The sequence below is a fragment of the Rutidosis leptorrhynchoides genome, chromosome 10 (genome assembly GCF_046630445.1).
Source record: "Rutidosis leptorrhynchoides isolate AG116_Rl617_1_P2 chromosome 10, CSIRO_AGI_Rlap_v1, whole genome shotgun sequence".
NCBI lineage: Eukaryota > Viridiplantae > Streptophyta > Magnoliopsida > Asterales > Asteraceae > Rutidosis > Rutidosis leptorrhynchoides.
In genome coordinates, this window is record NC_092342.1 from 291,970,408 (window position 1) to 291,984,472 (window position 14,065).

Below are 14,065 nucleotides of genomic sequence, written 5' to 3' on the forward strand. Positions count from 1 at the left end.
AATCTCGTGGCCTACCTTACATACTGTTATACTTAAACTATAGCTCACCAACCTTTGTGTTGACGTTTTTAAGCATGTTTTTCTCACGTGCTTAAGGTTGCTTCCGCTGTGTACTAGTCTTGCTGTAGACACCCGATGCTTTAGAGATGTCACTGCATGAACTACTTTATCTTGCATTCAAACTTAATTACTTTTGAAACTATGACTTGTAACGACCATTGGGGTCACGTACATTATTAACGACTTCTGTTCATTGAAGCATACTTTTGGTTATTAAACATTGATGTTGGTTAAGACATCACCTTTTATCATGAATGCAAACGTATTTCGAAATAGCATATAGTGTTTGACCTTGTAATGATCCTGTTGTTGATGGTCCGTACATGATGATTTAGTACGGGGCGTCACATGTCTATTCGAAGAGTATGAAAGAACATGAACTTCATTTGCGGTGTGTGTTAAAGACGTTGCGGAAGGAGAAGTTGCATGCTAAATTCTCCAAATGTGAATTTTGGCTAAGGGAAGTTCAATTCCTTGGCCATATCGTGAACGAAAATGGTATTCAAGTGGACCCGGGGAAGATTGAGACGGTAAAGAGTTGGGGACGACCGACTACGCCTACGTAAATCCGAAGTTTTCTCGGATTGGCCGGTTATTATCGTCGGTTTATTCAAGACTTTTCTAAGATCGCTTCTCCATTGACAAAATTGACAAGAAAGAACGTAAGATTTAATTGGGAGAACGAGCAAGAAATTGCTTTTCAATTGTTAAAAGAGAAGTTATGTCAAGCTCCGGTGTTAGTATTGCCGGAAGGTGTGGAAGACATGACGGTTTATTGTGATGCTTCTTTAAATGGGCTCAGGTGTGTTCTAATGCAAAGGGGTAAAGTCATCGCTTATGCCTCTCGACAATTAAAGGAACACGAAACGAGATATCCGACTCATGATCTTGAGTTAGCGGCGGTTGTTCATGCGTTGAAAATTTGGCGCCATTACTTGTATGGTGTCAAGTGTACAATTTATTCGGATCACAAGAGTTTGAAACATCTTTTTGATCAAATAGATTTGAATTATCGTCAACGTAGATGGATGGATGTGGTGAAAGACTATGATTGTGAAATACTTTATCATCCGGGTAAGACGAATGTGGTCGCGGATACGTTAAGTCGAAAGAGTCACCACCCGGCGTTACGATTGGGATTGTTACGTATGATTATTACTAACGATTTTCTTGAAAAACTTGGCGTGATTCAAATTGAAGCTTACGTTCACAACAAGCATGCGGAACGAATTGTGGGACAATCGAAATTCATTACTATGGGTTCGCGTGGGTTGTTGTCTTTTCAAGGAAGAGTGTGGGTGCCTAAGATGGGTGATTATCGACAAGTGCTACTTGATGAAGCACATAAGTCAAAGTATTCCATTCATCCGGGCGCGATGAAAATGTATCTTAATTTAAGGAAAGATTATTGGTGGCCGGGCATGAAACGTGATGTTGTAAAGTATGTTGAGCAATGCGTCACGTGTTAGCAAGTTAAGGCCGATCACCAAAATCCGTATGGTAAGTTACAACCGTTAGAAATCCCGAAGTGGAAATGGGAGCACATTACCATGGATTTCATCACAAAGTTACCTAAAATGGCGAGAACCCAATTCGATTCGATTTGGGTGATAGTTGATCGATTGACGAAGAGTACCTTGTTTCTTCCCATTCGGGAAGCGATATCATCGGAGACTTTGGCTAAATTGTTTATCAAAGAGGTAGTCGCTCGACATGGGGTTCCTATATCTATTATTTCGGATCGAGATACCCGTTTTACATCTCGGTTTTGGGAAAAGTTTCATGAAGATATGGGCACACAATTGAAATTGAGCACGGCGTATCATCCTCAAACGGACGGTCAAACCGAACGTACGAATCAAACTTTGGAGGATATGTTACGGGCATGTATTATTGATTTCGGTGGTAGTTGGGATGAGCACTTACCTTTGGTGGAATTCTCGTACAATAATAGTTATCATACTAGTATCGGGATGCCACCTTATGAGATGCTTTATGGGAGAAGATGTCGAGCTCCGATTTGTTGGGGTGAGATTGGTCAAAAAGAAATCGGGAGTGCCGATTTGGTCTTAGAAATGAATAGCAAGATTGATATGATTCGGGATCATTTGAAAAAGGCTAAAGATAGAAAAAAGTCGTATGCCGACAAGCGTAGACGAATGATCGAATTTCAAGAAGGTGACATGGTGATGCTTAAGGTTTCGCCATGGAAAGGTGTTATTCGGTTTCGAAAACGGGGAAAGTTAGCTCCTCGGTTTATTGGTCCTTTTAAAATTTTAGCTCGTGTTGGTGAAGTCGCATATCGTTTGGAATTACCCGAAGAGCTTGCTGGGATCCATAATACATTTCATGTTTCCCATCTCCGTAAGTGTCTTGTGGATGATTCATCTTGGGTACCGTTAGACGAGATTGAGCTAAACAATAAGTTAGAATATATTGAGGAGCCGATTGCCATACTCGATGAGAAGGTCAAAAGGTTGAGAAATAAAGAAGTGAGAACTTTTAAAGTTCAATGGCATCGTAGTAAAGGTTCCGAATTTACTTGGGAGCCCGAAGAGTTTGTGTTGGTTTATCTTCCCTCTTGTCATGCGGCTTGGATCGCAAGGACTCGCTCTGATTCAAGTGGGGGAGAGTTGTAAGACCCTAATCTTCATTGTACAGCAGAGTAAATAGGGTACATGAAGTGTGGGTGACCTTGTATATTAAAACAGAGGTCAGAGGGCGAACTGAGCAGGGTGCGCTCAGCGCACACTTAGGGGTGCGCCTGGCGCACTCCTCACTGTAGCCGGGTTTTGTTTGGTTTATTCAGATAATTTGATGGACTTTTTGGTAATTTCACTTGTGGACGAGTTGGAGGCCAGTAGGTCAGATCTTGGGGTATCATTCACTCCATTTACAACAACCTTATCTTCTTCACTTTAATTTTGAAGAGAGAGTGTGATTTCTTGAGTAAGAAAGCTTAAATCCAAGAGGAAGAAGTTGTTCTCGGGCCAAAGTACGGGTATTAAAGTCATTCATCTACTCGCTAGCTACGTTGTGGTTGTAGTGGTAAGCTCTAATCTTGATTTCCTTACTTTGGTTTTGTGTAGGGTTAGGGTTTGGGTAAATGAAGAACATAAAACCCATATTTGTTGATTTTGGGTGTTCTTGGGTAAGATGGAGTCATGAAGACTCAATGGTAACTAACCTAGGGTTTCAAAGTGTTAATTGAGGTTTATGAGTCCTAATTGGTTAGTTAATTACTAGCACACCTAGCTAATTGGTAAATGGGTGTTAGTTGGGTTAGTGGATGACCCGAAATGGGTGTGTTGATTTTAAATGAGTCAAAGGGGTTAATGATTGACCTAGTTGGGGATTATGGGTATGAATTACCCTAATTGTGTTATAGTTAGTGTTGATAGACCTTAATCACTAGCTTTTAAGTGATTGACGATGGTCTTAACCCTTAAGGGGCGGTTTTGGTGAAAATGGGGCATTTAATGCATTTAAGTCATTAAATGCACTTGAGTAAATTGTTGGTGTTTAGCCCAACAAGTTTGTTTGTTGATTGAGTACTTATTGTATTAGGTACTCGGCTTTGAAGCATTTGGAAGTATATAATCATCACAAAATCATTGAGGTGAGTGGAATAATTATATATGTGTGTATATGATTTATTTACTTGTGGGGTATGGGTTAAAGTTCAATGTTGATGATACCATATCCTAGAGTATATTGTTGGTACATTTTGATGAGGGTTAAAGTTCGATGTTGACGATACCTCATGTATGGATTTAAAGTTCGATGTTGACGAAGCCATACCGCTATTGTAGTGAAATTCGATGAGGGTTTAAGTTCGATGTTGACGATACCTCATATGTGGGTTTAAGTTCGATGTTGACGATACCACATTTATTAGGGCGAATGGGAATTAAGTTTGATGTTGACGATGCCATTCGTTGAGCTAGCCTTGGGATTCGAATACTAATGGATGTTGTGAACATCAATGCTTATGTATTGTGTTGTAACGTATTGTGTTGTTGCGTTATATGTGTAACGACCCTGGATTTTCCAACGTTTATTTATTAATAATTATTATTATTAATACGTGTGATTAAACGAATGTATGTTATTACATATACATGATGCCATGACTAAACGTACTTGACTTTAAATGCCCGAAACGTCTTTGTGACACACGAAACTTGCACGAATAATATTTTCAAGTATTATTTACATTCATGATTAATTTTATTAATCATTTTAATTAACTATGGTGATTAGTTAGTTACTTGGGCTTTAAATGGATTAATTTGTTAATTAAGTGAACTTGGGCTTTATTAGTGAAATGGACTTATGACTTTGGGCTTACAAGCCCACCCTACATTTTAAGTGGACTAACTAGCCCAATATTATATGTAAGTAATACTTAGAGTTGTAACTAGTTGGTTATGTTACTTGGAATCTAGTTAGCAACTTATCCCCATGCATGGCCACCTAATAACCACACTTTTAAGGCTTGACATGTAATAATCTAGTAGACAATTGACTCCCCCTTGACCCCATTTTGGCCGTCGGCCTACTAGTGCACAAGGAGGGTTTTTGGTTTCATTTTTGTGTTACATCTTTCACTTGTTTTCTCTCATTCAAACACTCACAACTTACTACACTTTTCTCTCAAACTTTCCTTTCAACTTTTCTCTCAAGTGTGAGTTCCTTTCAAGCTTCTTTCTCCCTTCTTTATCTTGCTAAAACCGTGGCCTTTCACCCTCAATCATCATCATCTTTTGTTACTTGTAGTTTGATTACTTGTTGTTGTTAGTTTGTTACATGTAATTGTTAGTTGTTCTTTACTAGTTACAAGATCAAACTTACTAGTTTGATTCTTCATAATATCTTGTATTTATCAAGAACACAAGAACATAAACTTACTAGTTTATGATTCTACTTTTATTGTTTCAAAGATTGTAAGTTCATGTGTTGAAATCATACTTGTAGTTCTTGAAGTAAACTTAAAGTTTACTTTACTTAAAGATCAAACTTTGGTTGAATCTTTAAAAGTATGAACAACCATGAACCTTTTACTTGTTTACTTAGTTTATGTCTTCATTTTATGCACTTTAATTTTATGATTTTGGTTGTTGTTGGTCAAGTACTACAAGTTAGTCTTTATCTCATATCTCTTGGAACTAAAAGTTAACTTAAAAGTTCAAGAACATGTAAATAAGTTTTCTTTAAATATAACTTTGTATACTTATGCTTGATCTAGACTTTTGGGTCTTGGATCTTCAAGATCTAACTAAGAACTATGTTCTACATCTTAATATCATGATTAGTTAGTTTACTTTCAAGTTTGTAACTTGTTATTAGCTTTAAAGTTCATGTATGTGTTAGATCTAAGACTTTGATGTAACATTGGTTCATCAAAACACTTGCAACACTTAAGTGAGTTGTGCTTCATGTCTTAGACTTGCACTTGGGTTATGATGGTCAAACCTTGGTAAAGATGATGTAAACACATCAAAGAGTTGTACACTTGAAGCTATATGCATCAAAGATGAGAACCATGATGAACATCAAGCACCAAGACCACCGGAACTCACTTTTAACTTCCTGCTTTCTGTTTACAGCCCTCTGTCCTACTGTTTCTGTAACAGACCAGTAGACCTGGGCTACTAAGACCATGATTTTAAAATAGATCTTTTCGATTAGATAACTTTTCATATAGGACTCGACTTAATCCGAGTTACGGTTTAGGATTTATGGCCCTCCGATCGTCACTATGTCCTTTTAACGTTGTGCAGAAATTTATGACCTACTCGCACTTAGACTATCGCCACGGTCAAACGAAGAAGAGTTTGCTTCTGTAAATTTTACCACAACTAAAGGACTCATATATGGAGCCATGGCCACTGGTCTCACCTTAATTCAGTAAGGGAAGAGGCCGTGGTGACTGACTGAAGTCAGCCTTTGTTGTAAACTACTTTCATAAACGAAACTTACTTTACGCCTTTTGTTTGATGATGAATGATGATGACCTTTAAGACCTTATTTACATACTTTTAAACCTATTCGGCCAATTTACTGACTTAGTACTATTTGACTTAGGTTGAGGACTTTCGGACCGATTACTTGCACACCTTTTCCGAACCGACTTTACGACTACTTTATCATTGTGAGTTATAGCATTCCCTTTTTACTTCAACTTATTTTGGGAACTGAGAATACATGCGGATTTTATATTTTACATACTAGGCACGAGTACTTAAACTTATATATGTGTGGTTTATACAACGGCATAAACATTCCCTTTAGCTCGGTAATGTTTAATCATTGGTTTTTGAACCGTGAACGCGAATCTTAGATATGGATCCATAGGGTTTGACATCCCCACTCGGGCTAGTAGCGCTAGCATTTAACGAGTGTTTAATACTTCGTAGACATACGCACTTGCCAAGTGTACTTTCAGGGGGGTATAAACGTTAAGTTAGTTACCAAGTGCCCACGGTTAACATATACTTTATCATACTGTTTTGAAACGCTCTTTGTAGCACTGAAATCTCGTGGCCTACCTTACATACTGATAGTGCTCCAAATGAACATATATTTAGTAGCAATATCGTTCCAATATGTAAAGTTTTTAAATTTAATTTCCTTATTGTTAGTTGTAATAGTTAAATAAATAAGTGCGAAGACGAAAGACGCAAATCGCTCGAAAATGAAGATTTAAAGACAAAAACAAAGATTTGAAAGACCAAAACGTCCAAAAAGCTCAAATGTACAAGATACAATTCAAAAGGTTCAATTTATTGATGAGAAACGTCTAAAAATGACAAGAGTACAAGTTACAAAACGCAAAGTACAAGATATTAAATTATACGAAAGGACGTTCGAAAATCCGGAACCGGTACCCGAGCCAACTATCAACGCTCGACGCAACGGAGCTGAAAGTACAAGTCAACTATGCACAAGAATATAATATAATATTTAAATAATTCATAATAAGAATAATAATAAATAATAAAAAGTTGTTAATTGAGCATAGTTAAGGGGTCATAAGTGAAAATTTCAAATTAACATTTGCCTATAAAATGGAATTCACGTAGTAATGAAAAAATACACCTTCACTTCATTTTTCTTTCTTTCCCTCTGTAAGAATATATATATTTATATTTATAATATTAAGTTTAATTTAAGTTTAATAATAATTGGGTTATTGTAAGAAATATTTTACGGGTTTTAAAGTCGAAACTCTGCCCGTGTAACGCTACGCGATTAATCACCACTGTAAGCTATGTTCTTCCTTTTTAAATTAATGTATCGTAACTAAGTTATTATTATGCTTATTTGAGCCGAAGTAATCGTGATGTTGGGCTAAAATATTAAGAAGGGGTTATTGAACTTTGGACCATAATTAAGGTTTGGGCAAAAGACCGACACTTGTGGAAATTGAACTATTGACTATTAATAGATAGGGGGTATTGTCTAATTGAGTGACAACTCATTGGAGTCTGTCGAACCTATCTTCAAATTAATTAACCTAATAATTAATAATGATTATGGTTGTCCTATTTAGTGATGTTCATATGGAATCTGTTATAATCATTTAATTAATCAATTGGGTTGGGTAATTGATTATTCATTCTGATCAAGTGGATGAATTAATATTCATAAACTAATTAAAACAGGGGTGGATTACATACAGTGATAACTGGTGTAATTGTTGACAGAAGTGATAACTGCGTCACAGTTTAAATCCTTAATCAGTTGGAATATTTGACTTCGGGTATAAGGGTAATTTGACGAGGATACTCGCACTTTATATTTATGACCGATGGACTATTATGGACAAAAACCAGATAGACGTATCAAATAAACCAGGACAAAGGACAATTAACCCATGGTAATAAATTAAAATCAACACGTCAAACATCATGATTACGGAAGTTTAAATAAGCATAATTCTTTTATTATATTTCTCATCGTATCTTTATTTACTGTCATTTTATTACTCGCAATTTTATTTACTGTCATTTTATTTATTGTCATTATTTTACGCACTTTAATTATCGTCATTTATCTTTACGCTTAAAATATAGAATCGACAAACCGGTCATTAAACGGTAAAACCCCCCTTTTATAATAATATTACTACTTATATAATTATATATATTTTGTATAAATATAGTTAAAAATATAGTAAGTATCACCAGCTCCCTGTGGAACGAACCGGACTTACTAAAAACTACACTACTCTACGATTAGGTACACTGCCTATAGTGTTGTAGCAAGGTTTAGGTATATCCCATCCGTAAATTAATAAAACTTGTGTCATATTTTGTAGTATTTTGTATTAAAAATAATAGTAATTTCGTAACCCCACGCTACCACATCAAGTTTTTGGCGCCGCTGCCGGGGAGCGCTAAAACGCTATATTTTTTATAATAATAATTTAATAAATATAATAATATAATAATATTGAAATAAAATATAATAATATAATAATATTGAAATAGAATATAATAATATAATAATATTGAAATAGAATATAATAATATAATAATATTTTAGAATATATTTTGAATCGTAAAAGTTTTAAAAAGTCGTATTTATTAAATACTTCATGGGTATATTATGTAACTTATAATTAATAATTTCTATCATGTCGCTTTCATGTGAATAGTAAATTAATTAATTTATTTTCATTTACTATTCATGAATAGTAAATGAATTAAAAAAAAGTTTTGAAAAAAAAATAATAATTATAAAAAAAGTATTAATTTGTAAAAAAAAATTATTATTTTTTTAAAAAAAATTGTAAAAAAAACGTTTTTTTTTAAGAAAAAAAAAATTCGTTTTTAAAAAAAAAAAAAAAAAATTTAAAAAAAAATTGATATAAAAAAAAAAATTTAAAAAAAAAAAAAAAAAATTTAAAATCCTTAAAAAACGAAATATATAAAAAAAAAATTAAAAAAAAAAAGTTTTTTTTTATTACCTTTAGATTTTTAGACTCTAGTTACAATTTTTAGTATTAAGTTTAGTTTTGCCATAGTTATTTTTATTTCTAGAATTTTGAGGTTTGCCGTAAAATCCCTTAAGTGCTTATTCCTTAGACTAAGATTTATGTGCTTTAGAATTTTGCGACGCCGTTTTTCGCGCTACTTTCTTATTTTTATTTTTCGACGCCTATTTTTCGACCTTTTTCGACGCGTTTTTTTTTTCTTTCTTATTTCTCGCTATTCTAGTTTTAGGATAAGATTTTTATTCTACTTCTTATCTAAATTTCTTAAAATTACGAAAATTTATTTTAAGTGGTTAAATTGATAGACATCAAAATTTTCTGGTTCGTAGTAATAGTTGGATTTGTACGTGGACCGGGTTATTGGAGCCAAACAGTACTCAATTATATTGAGACCAAACGAATCCTGCCCCTCTGCTGCATCTTTTGGCTATTCGAAACGTGGGCAAAATCAGAAAAGTCTATTAATTGGATAACTTATATAATTTTTCTTTCCTTTTAAAAACTAATAGGATATTCAGTGAATGCACCGAGTAAAACGTTCACCACCTTTCATACGTTCACCACCTATAACTCGATCAAGACATCGAGCCAATATTGTCGCCGTTGATTTTTCTTTAGAATCATCATCTAGTCGACCAAGAACTCCAACTCAAATTTCCGATAATCCATCTTTTGAACCCGACTTCACAATTAAGAACCCGGAGAATATTCAGGGACAATTCCAAGATCCAGAACCACTAATCATTCCTCTTGAACCACAAACCATTAAATCAGAATCTTCTAGTGATTCGTATTCAACAAATTCAATTATGGAAAATCTGGAACCTCTAAGTATGGAAGACCGAATGAGAGCCACACGCACGGGCCAAGGTCACGCCATTATTAAGCCAGACATTAATGCGCCAGATTATGAAATCAAAGGACAAATCCTACACATGGTAACTAATCAGTGCCAATATAGTGGTGCGCCGAAGGAAGATCCAAACGAACATCTTCGTACGTTTAATAGGATCTGTACACTATTCAAAATCCGAGAAGTTGAGGATGAACAGATCTATCTCATGTTGTTTCCCTGGACTTTAAAGGGAGAAGCCAAAGATTGGTTAGAATCGTTACCTGAAGGGGCGATTGACACATGGGATGTTTTAGTTGAGAAATTTCTTAAAAGATTCTTTCCGGCATCTAAAGCCGTGAGACTTCAAGGAGAAATTGTTACGTTCACACAAAAGTCAAATGAAACTCTATATGAGGCGTGGACAAGATTTGGAAAGTTGTTGAGAGGATGTCCTCAACACGGTTTAGACACTTATCAAATAGTACAAATATTCTACCAAGGTGTCAACGTTGCTACACGAAAAGACATCGACATAACAGCTGGTGGTTCCATTATGAAGAAAACCGCAACTGAAGCTTACAAAATTATTGATAACACAGCCTCCCACTCTCATGAGTGGCACCAAGAGAAAGATATATATCTCTCATCTAAAGCGGCTAGAGCCGATTCTAGCCATAACTTTGATTCCGTTTCCGCATAAATAGATGCTTTCGAGAGACGAATGGAAAAGATGAATAAAGATATTCACGCAATACGAATCAGTTGTGAGCAATGCGGTGGACCACACTTAATGAAAGACTGTCACATTGAACAAACGATGGAACAACGTGAGAATGTTGTCTACATGAACCAAAGGCTGGAAAATAGTTATCAGAATAATTATCAACCGCCAAGGCCAAACTTCAATCGAAATCAAAACATTCTTTACAATCCAAAAGGACCCGACAATAACTCGTATAACCAACAAGGTTCGAATAACCAACCAACTCAAAACAACACTTTCAATCAACAAAGACCTAGCTTGTATAAACCACCACAACAAACCGAAGAGAAAAAGTCAAATCTGGAAGAAGTGGTTTTTAAGCTAGTTGAATCTCAAACACAATTTATTGAAACTCAAACCCAAACGAATGAGAGGTTTGATCAGTCATTTAGAACTCAACAAGCTTCTATTTTGAATCTAGAAAAACAAGTAGGTACTCTTGTTAGATTGATGAGTGAAAGGAAACAAGGAAAGCTACCGAGTAATACTGAAGTAAATCCTCGGAATGAGAATGTTAATATGGTGTCAACAAATTCTGAAAAACCAGCATCAGAAGATGGGGAGGTTTTAGATGTAAGTAACAATGAAGAAGTTACACCACCACCACCACCCGAGTATGTAAAGCCAGTGGTGGCACCATACAGACCACCCATCCCGTTTCCAAGAAAAGGAGTTGAGTATGAGCAAGTAATAGGTAATAAAATTTGTGATACCTCTGGAAAGAAGAAGAAGAAGAATAAAAAAGTGCAAGAAACAAAAACAGTAGAAGTAAACCCGGTGAAGATAGTTCCACCAAATCCTCCATCTAGGGTAGGTGATCCGGGTGAATTTATTGTTCCTTGTCTACTTAGTGATTGTGTCATGTATGATGCACTAGCAGATTTAGGTGCAAGTGTGAGTGTTATGCCTCTTTCATTATATAAGAGATTAGGTGTAGGTAAGTTAACTCCAACAGATATAAGTGTTCGACTCCTTGATCAAACCATTAAGCACCCAGTTGGAATTGCTGACAACCTACTCGTTCAAGTAGGTAATTTAACCTTTCTAGTCGAATTCATTGTCATTGACATAGAAGAGGACTCAAACGTTCCTCTAATTTTAGGTCGACCATTCTTAGCGTCCACCAGGGCGTTATTTGATGTAAGAAAGGGTAGAATGACACTTAGTAGTGATGACAAATCAATCACCTTTATGATTCGAAAGTCTAAATCTCCACCAACCAAAACCGTTGAACCAACAAAAACGATTGGTAATAACCATGTTGTTTTACCAACTCCAACGGCAGTGCTTAACAATAATAAAACGCCTAAGTGTGGGGAAAATGAAGTAACACCTAATGATGACTTGATAATAAAGAACCCCGTTGTTGATACGAAATTAAATGACCCCGTTATTAACAGTTCAATGAAGAAACTTTTTAAACGGGTTAATGATGCTAAAAGTAAGGGAAACTTTAAGTTATATAACCGGTTAGTATCCAATCTGTCGCCTAAAGAAAAGGCGAAGCTAGTTGAATTTGTGGATATTACGGAAAAAGCTGGCCAATGGCTTAAAGAAAAAGTCACAGATAGGCAAGTTGATTATGGACCAAAAGAAATTGACGATGAAGTTAATCACAATTTCGACACCACATCTACCTAAGTGTGAGGAGATTCAAATATTCTAAAAAGAAAATGCTGTTTGGAGTTAGTTGTTCTGTTCTCGTGTAGTTCCGAGAATGGAATCCGATTGGTCTTTTCCACTAGCAGACACTAAAGAACTAGTTTTCTCCCCCCATTCTGAATTTTTTTTGTTTTTTTAGGTTTTATATGAAATTAATATGTTTTCTTTTTAAGTTTTGTGTGAATTTAAAAACAAAAATTTACTTTATTTCATTAAGTTGACAAAAAATGATTTCTAAAATTCGTCGTGAGTTGAAGATTAGGTAGTTGAACCGAAATTACTTTACCCGAGGGCGGGGCGAAAAATTTTGTCATCATTATTTTTAATTTTATTGATTTAAAGTATGCAAAAAAAAAAAAAAATATATTTGATTTTATAAATTTTTGAACGTGGGGTAATAAACCCAACTTTAAAAATATGTATATATGTTTGTATTTTATCATGTAAACAACAGGGTAAAACAACGCACTTTCAAAGACTAACATTAAGTTCAGCAAAAGCTACTGATTTTGACGACAAGATGCAAAACAACAAATGTGATATAATAAATGAAGGAATGGACGATGAGGCGCGACATCTATCATTCGACGAGCTTTGTAATTACAAACTGGGTATTTTTAATCACTTTCCTACACTAATCACCCTCATGAATTTATAATTATAGTCTGATTTCATGCAAATGAGGGCATTGCATGATCTCAAGTGTGGGGAAGGGTTATAAATTCTCTCGGGTTTATACTTGGCTTATTTTCTAAATATTATGAAAATTTTAAAATTTTTTAACTAAATGAATTCAAAATCATGTTTATACATATTTATGAACGATAAAACTAAGTGTTAATGCCGAAATTATTGTTACCTCGAGGACATAAATTGAGAAACAACCCAAAACGCTTGAATTCATTTAAAATGGGATAGAAGAGAATAAAAAGGCAAAGAAAAGAATAAATAAAAGCTAAGTGTGGGGAGAATGTACCAAGTTATTCAATTAAAAACTATCTATCACATTTTTGTATAAGAATTATTGCAGGTACTTTTGCTTTGGACGATACTAATCAGTTTTACCCGGTTTACTGTAATATATTTTAAAGAAAGATGGATCTACACAATGAATCAATTCCATCATTAAAAGGAAGTAAAGTCTTCCGAAAAAGACACGCGCTTCTTGATTTAGGTCATGAAGTTGTCGTCCAGACCAGCTGTAGGTTGACGAAAAATCTAGAAAAGTCATCTCTAAAATCAGCAGGAAATCCACGGACCTCAGCATCAAACAGGGTCGCCAAGTGGTCAGATTTATCCTAACCATGAGAAGGATTTATCTCGTACAATGGGGGGGCACCGTGCAAATTAGCTTGATAAGACTACTGAATCAGATCCCCAGAAAAGGATAATCTCCTTAAAGATTAAAAATCAGCTTTTAAGACTGATAATACTCAATCCTAGAGATTGACCTTAAAGATTGAGAATTCAAACTCATGGAATTCGATGATATCTAAACTCGAGCTTGAACGAGAAAATATTTTGATCAAAAATACAAACCGATTTGTTTTCTGAAAAACCATTTTCGATGCGTTCATTACCATTGAACGTAAAATCCTAGAAATTCACCTGGAATTCATTAGGTCACCTGAACCAAATCGGGTGTCAACCGTAAGAACGGTGGTTGGATAGCATGGTCGGAGACAGGACCTTGTGCCAGACCGAAAAAATTATAGGATGATCTTTACTATTGCTCCTACAAAGG